We start from the raw sequence: 12,816 nt of genomic DNA on the forward strand, positions 1-12,816 counted from the left end.
AAATATGAATTCCCTTTTTTTTTTGGTCACTCTGGGAGCACTACATTATGCTCACAGGAAGACAAATTAGTGTACGATATAAATTCACACATATTAATAGCTAAACTGCATTCATAGTTTTTCTTTTGTTTACGTTTCCATACGACTTTGTCATAGACTACAAAGCATTCAAATAATTCATTATTTTGAACAAGGACATCCAGTTCCATGGGTATAAAGCTACAAAAACATTGTATTCCCCTTGTAGAGAATATTTTGGCCTGATTGAATCAGTCAGACAGAGAGCAAATGATCCAGTGAGTGAGTGGATGAATGAGTGAGTTGCAAGCCTGGACTATTAATTGCTTTGAGTCAAAATGTTAAAATGCTTAAAGAAAACTAATAAAATGTCAATAGAATATTCACTGAAAAAAAGAAAAAACTGAATAGGTTCAAATATCTGTGAACTGTTTTTTTACTTGCTAGTTAATGCCATCATATCAGAGCATATATATAACAAGTGCATAGCAAGAAGATTTGGAACTTTTGGAACATCACATAAGCAATCAGAATATAACCAAATATAAATTTTTTAAAATATTCCCAATTAATGTTCTAATCTCACCTCACATATTACAAAACATTCTCGCTACAAAATGAGTGAATGTGTGTCTTCAGTCTTTTCAGCTCATTGTACTGATGTTTTAATAATCAAACTGGAATCAATTTTCTGAATGTTACACTTATTTTAACTGAACATTTCTACTACTTTTTTTGGTTTGTTTTTTAAATATCCAGGATTCATTATTATCCAGGGAAATGAAGTGCTGGTTGCTGGGAGAAAAATTACATTCCTCTGGGATGACAGCAATGTCAGAAAAATTGTTTTTAGCTTCATTTCATCTGCAGTGTGCAGTGTGCCAGCTACAGAGTTCAAATCCTCTGATTGGGAAATGATTATCTGTTATCTGTTATAAGCCTCCAATCCCCCATGTTCCAGAGGAGCAGAAAAACCCTGCTATACTCTCAAATGCTTCTATTGATTTTGAAAGTAATTAATTGCTACCAAGCTACAGAAGTACACTAATGAGCCACATTCAAAAGCATACAAACACATCATTAAAAACAACAGCTCTGTTAGAGAACTCTACAGGTTTCTCTCCACTGCTGAGGAAAGAGTGTTGATACCGGCTCTGTTTGCATGTGTTCAGTGAAGCAGAAGTGCATAATGACCTCTCTAATATTGGGAGGCTTTGTTGATGTCTTAAACAAGCAAGAAAAAAATCCAAAAGAAAGGTTTTGTTCCATTGTGAACAACCGATGCATGAGTTAACAGAGCTGAGCTCAGAAAAATATCAGTACAAAAATAACTTAATGATGGACTTAGTGAGAGGAGGTCTCCAATATTTTATATTTTATATTTTTTAATATAGCAAAAGCTAAAATGCAGCCAAAAGAACCAGTGATATCTCGGCTCTGTTGATCCTTTATTCCACCCCCTGTGCCAGTTTTTGTACCGTGTGTTGAAGGTATCAAATTCTACATTTGTTTCTGATTACATCTCTGTACTTGTCAGTTAAATGGTTCAAGCAAATTTACAAATGAAGGATTCATATTTTTTATAGCATTTTACAACGAAAATCTCTTTCAACAAAAACATTTAAGTTGAATGCTGGCCAGCTATAGACTGTTTTCTTGTAACAAGAATAAGACTGCAATGTGTGTTAGTCGTACTCCAATTAACATTTGAAAATGCCCCTGTGATAGAAACACTCCATTTAGCCTCCTCTTTGGTTTTTTATTATCTGATGGCCTTTTATTGATTATAGAGGAGGGAGCGTAATTTTGTTCAGAGGCAGTTCATCTAAGTGTGACTCATTAGAGGGCGTACATCAATCACATTTAGAATGCAGTACAAATGTAAAGATTTTCCCTAAACAACTGATGGATATAAAGACGGTTTTATTTGTCATCTCCTCTCTTCAATATAAAGGTTGCTGAATTTTTTTCTTGAGCATGAAATACAGATCTGAAAATGGCCTTAAATGGTAATGAACTATTACATAATGTTCCTTCAACGTCAAGAAATGTTCTTCACATTGACATATCCCTTTAACATGAAGGTAATTTAATATATTCTTTAGGAAACCTTCTTTAGGCAGTGTTTTCTTCTTCAATCAAACTATGGTAAACAAAAAACATTGCTGTCATTAAAAATCAGTTGAATAGTTTGAGGTTAGTGTACTAGTTTTCACACAGGTGGGGATTACAGGGGGACATATGGCTCCTGTTCTCCCTTCCTGGGAAGTGTTTTAGCCTGCAGTATGCCATTTTTAATAAAAATATATCATTTAATGCACTGAAAGAAATTGCACTAATTGCAAATGAAGAACACTTCACAGTGTGTTGGCTCTTTTCCTGCCATTCCCCAAACTATCCTCCTAATGGAGGCACATTTGGTGTCTCCATTAGGAATGGCTCTTGAGTATTTTTACCCGTTTATTGTCCCCTGCCCTAAATGAAATGTGCAGGACTCCTGGCACTGAAGTTCTGCTATGTGTGATATCGACTGTAAAGAGAATCCGCAGCTACGACAGAATTTATTTGCTTGTTACTAAAAGCTATGAGTGAGACGTGATTTATCTGGAACAAAAGCGTGCTTTTGTTATCACCTGCAATAACCGTGGCTTCTAGCACAAACAAAGTGATTGAAACAACAGCTTGTGAACATGGCGTTCAGTAATTCCTTTCCCCAAAAGCCACGCAAAACAGGCAGAAATATTTCACACTCTCCGTCATCACACTCTCCCTGGGCTATAAGGCTGTCTGTACAGGATTTCAAACTTAGGAAAGTTCAACATGATGAAAGTTTTCAGAGTGTTCAATGCCTCAGTAATTGAAGCACTTTTCTAGTCTGATGTCTCAGGAGATTCCCCCACCTGAGTGCAACTAAGTGAAAATCGTACAGAAGCAGCTCCCGCGTCTCCTGCAGACACTCACTCTAAAGCAGAGTCTCAAAGCTTATGAAGTCCTCAGCACAGGGACGCGCTGTCTCCTGGGTGACTTTTCTCAACACCGTCATCACAACGTGTCACTTAAATGCTTCCTAGCAGCCTCCAGCACTCATCTCTCCATCACGTCCATTCTTTCATCCCTCCTTCTTTTTGTTCCTCCAGTCTGGAACAGTCCTGAGGAACGCAAGTCCTTGAACTCTCTATCAGTCACACTTTTCTCCTGGTGAAGCGGTTAGCGATTTGATGCTTGATTATTGCACACAGACTCGAAAGTCTCTCAACAAGACGCCACAGGCACTTTTCTGTTCCTCAACGTCTTGTAATTTCTCTGATAAAGTGTCCATTTAGTCTAATCCCACCTCGCAGGTGTTTGCCATCTGCAGGCTCCAGAGTGTGTTTATCTTGAGTAGCTATGAGAGGCTGCAGGTTTGTAGATTAACCTCTAGCAAAGAGAAATGAGGGCGAAAAAAGAAAAACAACAAAGATGTATATGCAGTTTTACTCTCAAGCTGCACACAAGAGACACTCAATTTTTTACAAGGTGCAAATGACAGCATCAAGGATATTTCTTCTCATAGATACATACACATCATTACACACCCGATCAGCAGAAGAAGCCTTCACTATAAAAAAGATACATTTTATGGGCATCTGCTCATCTAAAATTTCTCCTTAAATCAAGCATACTGATAGGAAGCTTGTCCAAGTCTTTGCTGCCATATCATCTTATTACTTTTCTAGAAAGTCTTAATGTTTGATTAATGTTGTGGAGCTTAATGGAATTTAGCCAGAAAGATACAGCATTGTGATCGTAGGCTCCCAAAATTACAACTAAATAAATTGTCATAATTTGTCATTACAGTGTTATTTATTTTCCTACATTTTCTCACAAAACCGACTGTTCTCTGATCTGTTCCTCACAGTCAAACTACAGCAATAAGGCTATTCATTGTTTGTGGAAATTAGCATAACGTTATCATTGGTAATCAAATATACATAGACTTTTCTGTATATAATTGTGAGGTTTCTTCAATATCACTTCTGATTAAAGATGTCTGGCTCACATATCTTGACTTATATTGAATTTTATTAATTTGGTTTTCTCGGTACAAACATTACACACGAGCAAATTTAGGACACAAGCTCGTTAGTCAAAACAGGCTTGAGATCTTTCCTTAATTAATACATTACAATCTGTATATGTATTATGCAGTGAAATAAATGGCTGAGTAAGGTGTTTTTACACATTGAGGTTGAATTTCTTTACAACGCATGATAAAGCTCTGCCTGCGCTCCACTCTCAGACCACACAGTAAGACCACAATCTCTGTGCCCTGTGGGCTCCTGACTAAAGGAAACACCAGGCTTTGTTGTAATGCAATTTAAAATATTTGATCATGGCTCATCATTATCCAATTCCAGTGGCCTAATAACAACATGCAGCCTATTATGCTAAAGTACTGCAGCCCAAGGACGCTGTAAAGGGGAAAGATGAGCAGAATGCTCCATTTGCATTTAGATTATACCTTCACAAACCGAACCTGTACCGGCTTCTCCAGTCCTGTGTCCACTCCTATCTGCTTATTAATGGGCATACTCGTGTTTTCTGCCAAGCATTTTATAAAAAGTCATGAGAGAATGCAGAGCCTGATAACATTCAAATCGCAGGCAACCAGTCAAAAATGAGAATCCAAAAATATTCCATCACTAAAGTCAATAAAACAGGATTACAGACAATGTTGTGTTGGCACATTCTGTGACCCCATTAAATATCGCAAAATAAGCAGAGAGGTGCTTTCATGCAAATCCTGGATTAATATACACTTCACACAAACACACACACACACACACACACACACACACACACACACACACACACTACAAATAAACAGCTTGAAGCCTGAAGGTGTACTTCAACTCATTATCTCAAACATCCACCCCTCCCTCTCTGCCGTGTACAACACACATAACAGTTATGCTTTCACATGTCATTCATTTCACATACAACAGAGTGATGTCCAGGAAAGATTCTCTACACTGACCAACTCTGATGGTCTTTTATTGATTAGAGAGAAAGGAGAGTAATTTTGGTCAGTGGCAGTTTATCTAAGTGTCTCATTAGAGACAGTACATCAATCATATTTGGGGTGTGAATGTAAGGATTTTCCTAAACAAATGATGGATGGGAGTTCTTTAGTAAAGGCGCCCTTTATACAACTGTGAACATGCATGGTGGAACAGTTCTTATCTGTGGTGGAAAACTTGGAAAAAGGACTTTATAAAGAAATGTTCCTGTTTGAGTGTTTATTTTACTTAATATATGCCCCCCCCCCACACACACACCCCACACACACACCCCTTTATGGGAAAGCCTCAGTTATATGTGAGCTATATATTATGATTAACAAAGCTTTTATTGTTCTTGACCAAAAAGAGTGTAATACTGGTCAGTAAAATAGACAAAAATAACTGGTTTTATATTTAGCTAAGAGCATAAAAACAGGTGATTTTGTTGTTTTTAACTTTTGACCTGTACTGCTCTTATCTTCAGAGTGGAGAACCATAATGGCACCAAAATGATTCTCTGAACTATTTGTAATGTTTCCTATCATAGGGAATAGTAATCTACCCAGATGAACAACGATTTATGCACCCAAAATTACTTTGAGTGTTTTTTGCACACTTTGATGAAAATGTTTCTCACATTTTTAAGGGAAACATTACTTGGAACAGAACTGTTAATATGTGGACGTACTTTATAATGGATTTTTAAGTGTATAGTCCAATAAAATTTGGACTCCACATCTGTTTCACTGAATACACACACATACAAATGACTACAGGCAGACACACACACAAGGCCACACAACATTGGGCAGCCACCTTGGCACCTGGGATGCAGTTTGGTGTTAAGTGCTCTGCTCAAGGGCAATGAAGTCATGAAGGGTTGAGAGAAAGGAGGGACACCTCCGATCCCATTCTTCTTGGTGGTCAAAAGGATTGAACCAATGGCATTCCAGTCCCTCATTTAAAGATAAAAATATTTGACCATTAAAATGTGCAGTGAGTTTAGAGGAGCTCATCTGATTTACTTTAAATAATGCTATATTAATATTGCTGTGCATGTACCAGTAGAAAATACAAACACATATTCTTCTAGGTGCTGTGACAAACCTGCACTTGAAAACTATAAATACGTTCAGTTCTTTCTCTTAATTGAGAACCTTTATCAGTATGCAAACAGTGGAGATTCATTAAGGTAAATTAGTGCTTTGACTGATTCCCGTTACTGTTCTGCATGTGAAGAGACTCTGCATGTGAAGACATGTGAACTTTAATAGTGGTTATTGAATGTTTCGGATACTGGCTACAGAGCGCAGTGTGAATAAAGCTACTTTAAACTAATCATGTTCTTTCCTCCTGGCTTGCCTCCTGTATTTGTGCTATTGATGAAAGCCTGAAGATCAATCTAGACAAGAGTGCCTGGACATTCATTCTCATTTACCTCAAGCATTTTTTCATGGCATCAAAGAGATTTGTGTAGATGGGGCCATCTGTGTGCCTAGGCAATATTCCCAGCTCCTCTGCTCTGTGCCCTGGGCCTGATGAAAAAACTCAACCACTCTCATCTAACACATCAGAGTGGAGGCAATATGAAATCCCAACCAAGCCAAGTTCTGAGGAGTGCAAACATAAGCGGCAGTTAGACTTTCTTCCTTTCACACTGCTGAGGAAAAATCTGTGGCTGTGATTTTTTTCACAAGAGAGTTATTCACAAGAAAATATTCTACACCATGAGGACCATAAGGTTTCTCAACTCAGAGATAAGCCTCGAAAGCTGTAGCACATTTAACCACACATTGGCTCCGGTAAACCAGTGGCTTTGTGTGATCTTGCCATTTTGAGCACTGTTTTGAGAATTTGGTTGCATTTAGCCAAAAGAGCATTAGTGAGGTCAGGTCTCTGCATGATAGGTTTTGTATTAAATGCCACGTCAGCTTATTTCACTGATGATGAACTGATCTCCATCATTCTAGATAATTTAGTTCTACTGCAGGGCCATTATTATGGAGATATATTTGGGGCAAAAGCTGATGGCCTGAGGATTTTGAATTAGATCCTGTTCTATTTTCAGCATTTTATGGATGCAATAAAATCCAACCGACCAATCAGAGCGCTGTTGTCATGGTTAGAGACCAAACAATTGAGCAGGAAGTCGGCAGCTGAAAAATTTAAAAAACAAGCGTCATGCTGACTATTATAACATGGCAGTTAAAGAAAATGTGATATATATATTTTTCTTTTTTATATAAAGAAGCAAAACTCAGAAGCAAAGCCTCCAACTCCCCATGTTGTTCTGTAGACTGGGGTGGAGTGGGTGTGTGTTGTTTATTTGCAGTGCTTAAAGTAAAAAGATAAATTCATCATCACTCCTCTTCAGTGTCTTCCTGTGATTGCGTTGAGACAAAAAGTGTAAGATTTTGTGAAGGTTCCCCAATATTAAAAATCACATCCTTTATTTTCTTGGAAAATATCATACTCCTTTACACCTTTAGAAAGTTTCCACAATTTTTTAAAGGTTTTTTATGTCTTAATAAATGTCTTAAACAAGTTAGTGATTTCCCCTGCTAGAATCTCATACAAGTCTTAAATGTTGTCTTTTTCACTTGTAGTGGATGTTGGTCATACACCCCGATACATATATATATAATTTTATAATTTGTTTTATAGCCTTGACCTTATTCAAACTCCTCCAACCTCTGATATTTGACTTAATGATATTAATTAAGATTTATAATTGGTTTAAGCAATTAAAACATTAATAATTAGTTTGAGAATGAATAATAATCATGCTAAATGAGTTCTTCAGGATTTTCAGAAATTCTAATGAATAAATTGCAAACACTGTGACTTCAAATAATGAGAGTTTTATTAATAAAAAGAAGATATTTAGTTAACATAGCACAACCTTGTAATCTCACGGTGTCCGGCAGGGGGAACTGATTTTGACCTTAAGGTGAGCTAGACACTTCTAACTTGTGACTAAATTGTTGCTAACTAAGGTTAATAAATGGTAAATTATAAAGAGGGTTTGTTTGGACATCAGCTACTGAAAAGGTGTTAAATACGCTAGCTTACTCGTTCGCCGTTTCACCGAGCCGTCGCGTCCTGTTGTTTAATCTCCGTGTCCCGGGGTGTTCTCGTCGTTCCCACGTGGTGAGAAGCAGGCCCGCTTATGGAGGATCTCTTTACAGTCGATTTGAAGACCCTCGATTCCGAGCTGAGCTGCGTTGATCGAGATTTCCCTTCTTCGGTTTTTCACAGGCGTGGCTGGTTTTCCACCGTAGTGGGGAGGCTTTTTCAGAGTATTAGCTAGTCTCGTTGTCCAGCTTTCCAGGATTGATGTCTTCAGGAATCAGCTTATAACGTTAATATATCTGTTATCGATTACTCAAACGGTTGATACCTTACTTTGGCCACAAATAAGTTTCACCCGCCTTGATCATTCGTGAGATCACACTTCGATAGGTAATAAACATAAACAAGATTAAAGGAAAAGAAAGATATTCAAATTACTCGACGTATTAGTAAAACTTCATACTCTTAGCTAATTTCGAGACGTCTCTCGTAAGCTTTTCTGAAGTCTGAGAGGTTTTTCTTTGTTTGTTGTCGGCGTCCTCTATTTTCCAGTTCCTTTCGTGGCCCGTTACTTCTGCAGAGTCCTCGCGACTCTTCAAACTTCGAACTCCTTGTCTGTCTTACTGTTTGTCCTTTTCAAGGCTGGCGCGGTCACGCCCTAATGGGAGGCGTCCTCTTTCTGATTGGACGCGAGTCCAGACTCACGTGACTCTCGTGAGGGAGAGAGAGAGAGAGAGAGAGTAGGAGGAGGGGGTTTTGACTCTGTGATTCATACATAAGGAATATGAGTTTCTCGTATCAAAATTCTTATACCTGTTATCAACCTATAACAAATGAGTACATTGGACTATTAATATCAGACATTTACATAAGGTCCCATCTTGAGTACATTGTTCACGTCCAATTCGTGATGATACGCTGAAAAATAAAACATTAATCCATTTTCTCTCATTCAGAGACAAAACTGATCTTTGTAATAGAAACAATCGGCATTATACATCATTTCATTAGAAGGTAGGCATTCATCTGAGGGTACAGAAAGTGACATTCATACGTTCGTTTATACACAAATAACTCAGAGATCGGCTATTTTCGCTATTGTCTTGCGGCGACTCCGAGCGAGGTGTAGTTCCGCCAGTGTCCATTTGGTGTCGTTGTTAATCCGTGTTTCAGCTGTTGGTTCACGGGAGTTCACTCGAGGTCACTTTGGTTTGAACATCTGTTGATCTCCGTGAAAGATAAGGATTAGACATTTAGGTGCCATTGTCATAAAAACGGGCCGTAAAAGCTCTCTTCTTTGTTTGAGGTTCCTGTCTCTTTAAGTTAGTTATCTCGACAGTTCCTGTTAGTTAAAAGAGAGAAGGGGGGTGTTGGGGCCATGTGTTACTTAAAAGGGTTCTTTTGATGTCTTTAGATTGGTTGTGTGTGTGTGGGGGCTGCTATGTTGCAGACGAAAAGTCTTCTGCAGACTGGAAAAGTTTTAATTCAAAACTTTTCATTTCTTGATTGTCCGATATTCATATTTGGCTCATACTCCACTACATTCCCCCCTTTCTTTTCAGTTTTATGGTTCGTCAGGGATCATGGAGCTGAAAAGAACTTTTGCTGTGGAGGAAGGTGAGGTCAGCAAGCATATTCAAACACATTTCCAGAGCTGATGTATTCCTATTAGTGTATGGGTGTATATGGAATGTGTATGTTTGCATGCTGAAGGGATCCTAATTATTTAGGGGCAGGTCTTGTTCAAACGCAACCTCGAGAGCTGATTCTTCGACATGGCCTTCGGCTTCATATCTAAAACTTGGGGGTTCACCTCTCTGGGCTCTCTTATGTCTAACGAATTTGACCATTTTATTAGACCAAGTTTCTAACCTGCTCTGGAGGGCTCGAGTGCGTTTGAAATAGAACCAAGCTATACCAAAGGTCAAAAGATATCCTAATCCTACCAGGGTAACTAGTAAGGTGTCCGGGGTGGACCATGCATAGGTGACAGGCTGAACTGGCCATAGGGGTTGAGACGATAGTTCTCTAAGAGTGTTATCTATGGGGGTTAGGTCAATGACTTGGGTTCCCTCATATTCTAGGCGAGTTAGTGTTTTAGTATCTAGCTCGATGGTGTGTTTGGAGAAGAACTCTGAGATTTCTACGTCGCTCTCATATTGGTCAGGGTTTAGGTGATACAGGGCCAGGTCTCCTACATGTAAGATTGCGTTTACGGGGACGTCTACCCAGAAGGTTTGGCTAGGAAGGAGTACCCTTTCTGAGGTGTCATGTTGATCATAGGTTAGTAGGGCCTCTCTAAAGGGGGTGTTAACCAACCAACGATTTCCAACAATTTCAGCTTGAGTACTGGTTACCAAACGTCGGGGCGTGACGACTACCGGGCATTGAGTATTACTCATCATAGGCTTAAGGCCACAGATCCCATTTGCGCTGTCACGAATGAAAGGTTTGCTAGGGCACAAGTAGTGAATGTCTTTAGTGAGTGTGCACATAAGCAAATTGGGTACCAGATATAAGTCAGGGTTATCGTCTTGGTATGCTACAAGAGATGTTGTTTTCACACGAACGTAGGCAGAATCTTGCCAGAAACCAACGTTGACAACATCTTTCAAACGGTATATGTTCTCAGGCGCCATTATGGGAAGGTTAATAATGAATGCTAATTCTCGGTCTTGAGGATTAACATAAATTGGGATGGCGCTACCTAAGGTATAGGCTAGGTGGGCCTGGAGATCAGTAACTACTTCTCGAGTTGCTGTGGATAAAATCTCCTGTACTAAGGATAGGGGCACCAAGTAGGGAGGGATTCTCCCCATGGCTAGGCTATCTACAGAGGAGCTGATTTCTTGTAGCATATCAGACAATAACATATTCACAAGCTGGATGTGGGCAAGGTCAAGTTGTACTACTGAAAGCATGGAGTTAACCGTCTGGAGCGTTTTGTTCAAAGCGACACTGTGAGCGTTGAGCACTACGACGGTGCCACGTAGGGTTTGCCCAATGGTTTGCAGGTGCTGCTGTTGTTTGTCTAATTGGGTTTTAATGTTCGGAATTTCCGCTTGCAATTCCCCTACTTGACGTTTAACAGTGGCTACATTGACGGCATTGACGGCGGACGTTCCGAGACTCAGTAGTGATCCCACAGTTGCAGCTGCCATTAACAATCCGCCTATGAAGCGTTTAGGTCGTTTATTAAAACCATTTAGTTCTGATTGCGTTACGGTAAACTTTTGTAACTGGCGGAGCATGTGAGTTACGTCGGCTTCAGCATGGCTGATAGCTTCCTCAGTCCATCTAACTCCATTCCGGCCAGTCTGCAGCGTGGTTATCGGTAGGTTTTTGCTACACGCTTCGGCGGGATTCAACCGTACAAATACTCTCTGGGTATGGAGGCGGCAATTAGTGATTAGCAGTCCCGGCTGGTCTTTCAGTATTATTCCTGAGTCAGGACCTGGTTCAATCACTTCAGGGAGCACGGCGGTTCCTAGGGAGCCGACGATCAGGAGAATGAGCAGCGGGGCCATCCTACCGGAAGAGATGCTCATGGTTAGATTTAGGGTATTTATGGCGAGTCGTTTAGACAAATTATAAAATTTTTCACGGTACCCCCCTTTTGATAAAATTTTCCTAGGGTAAGCACTCTATAATAATTGACGATGAGGGACTAGGGTCTTGCACCCTGAGTGTCCTCAGTCTGGTTAGAAGCTCGTTGCCTGTTAAAGAGTGAGAGAAAAAGGGAAAAGGGATAGGAGAACTAAGGTGTGAGTAGAAGGTTATAGTTGTTTGTTAACTAACACCCTCCCTGCCTTTGGTTCTGCCGTTTATGATCTAACACAAGCGTTAGTATCCCCTACAAGTCCCATGGGGGTTGTGTGTGGTCGGATTTGGTTGCGGTGGACCCATTTGAATTCGGTACTGCCCCGAGCTTTGTTTATTTTGATCCTGTAAACAACGGGGGACAGTTTGTCTGTTATCTTGTAGGGACCGGACCATCGGGGTAGGAATTTGCGGGCCAAATTCCCCCCTGTTTTTCGCGACCTTCCAACAGGTTGGATAAAGATGTAGTACCATACTTTGTCCCCTATTTGGAGTTCATCGTGGGATGCTTTGTGATCATAGTACGCTTTGCGACCTTCTGCACTTCTTTCCAGTTTCTGCTGGGCAAAGGCGAAAGTAGCTTTGAGGTGTTTCTGCAGGTCCTCCATATACTGATGAGTGGTGTAGGCTACGGCTATGCTAGCTTCACCTGGCTGATATAACAGATGTAGAGGCAGAGTCATTTGTCTCCCTGTCATCAACTCAAAGGGTGAGACCCCGACCGCGTCGTGTGGGGTCGCCCGTATGGCCATCAGTACGAGGGGGAGTTTGACATCCCAGTCTCGTTGGTTTGCTGCTACGTACTTTTTCAGTATGCTAACAACAGTTCGGTTGGCTCGCTCTACCTGACCTGAGCTTTGAGGATGGTAGCTAATGTGAAGGCTGGCTTTTACTCCTAAGAGTTGCCAGAGCTGCTGCATGACCTCAGCTGTGAAATGTGTCCCTCTGTCAGAGTCGACACGGCTGGGTAGGCCAAACCGTGAGAAGACATGGTTCATCAGTAAGTATGCAGTGGTTAGTGCTGTGTCATTCGGTGCGGGGAGGCATTCTACCCATTTAGTGAATGCACACGTGACTGTGAGGA

This window comes from Hoplias malabaricus, chromosome 4 (genome assembly GCF_029633855.1).
Source record: "Hoplias malabaricus isolate fHopMal1 chromosome 4, fHopMal1.hap1, whole genome shotgun sequence".
NCBI lineage: Eukaryota > Metazoa > Chordata > Actinopteri > Characiformes > Erythrinidae > Hoplias > Hoplias malabaricus.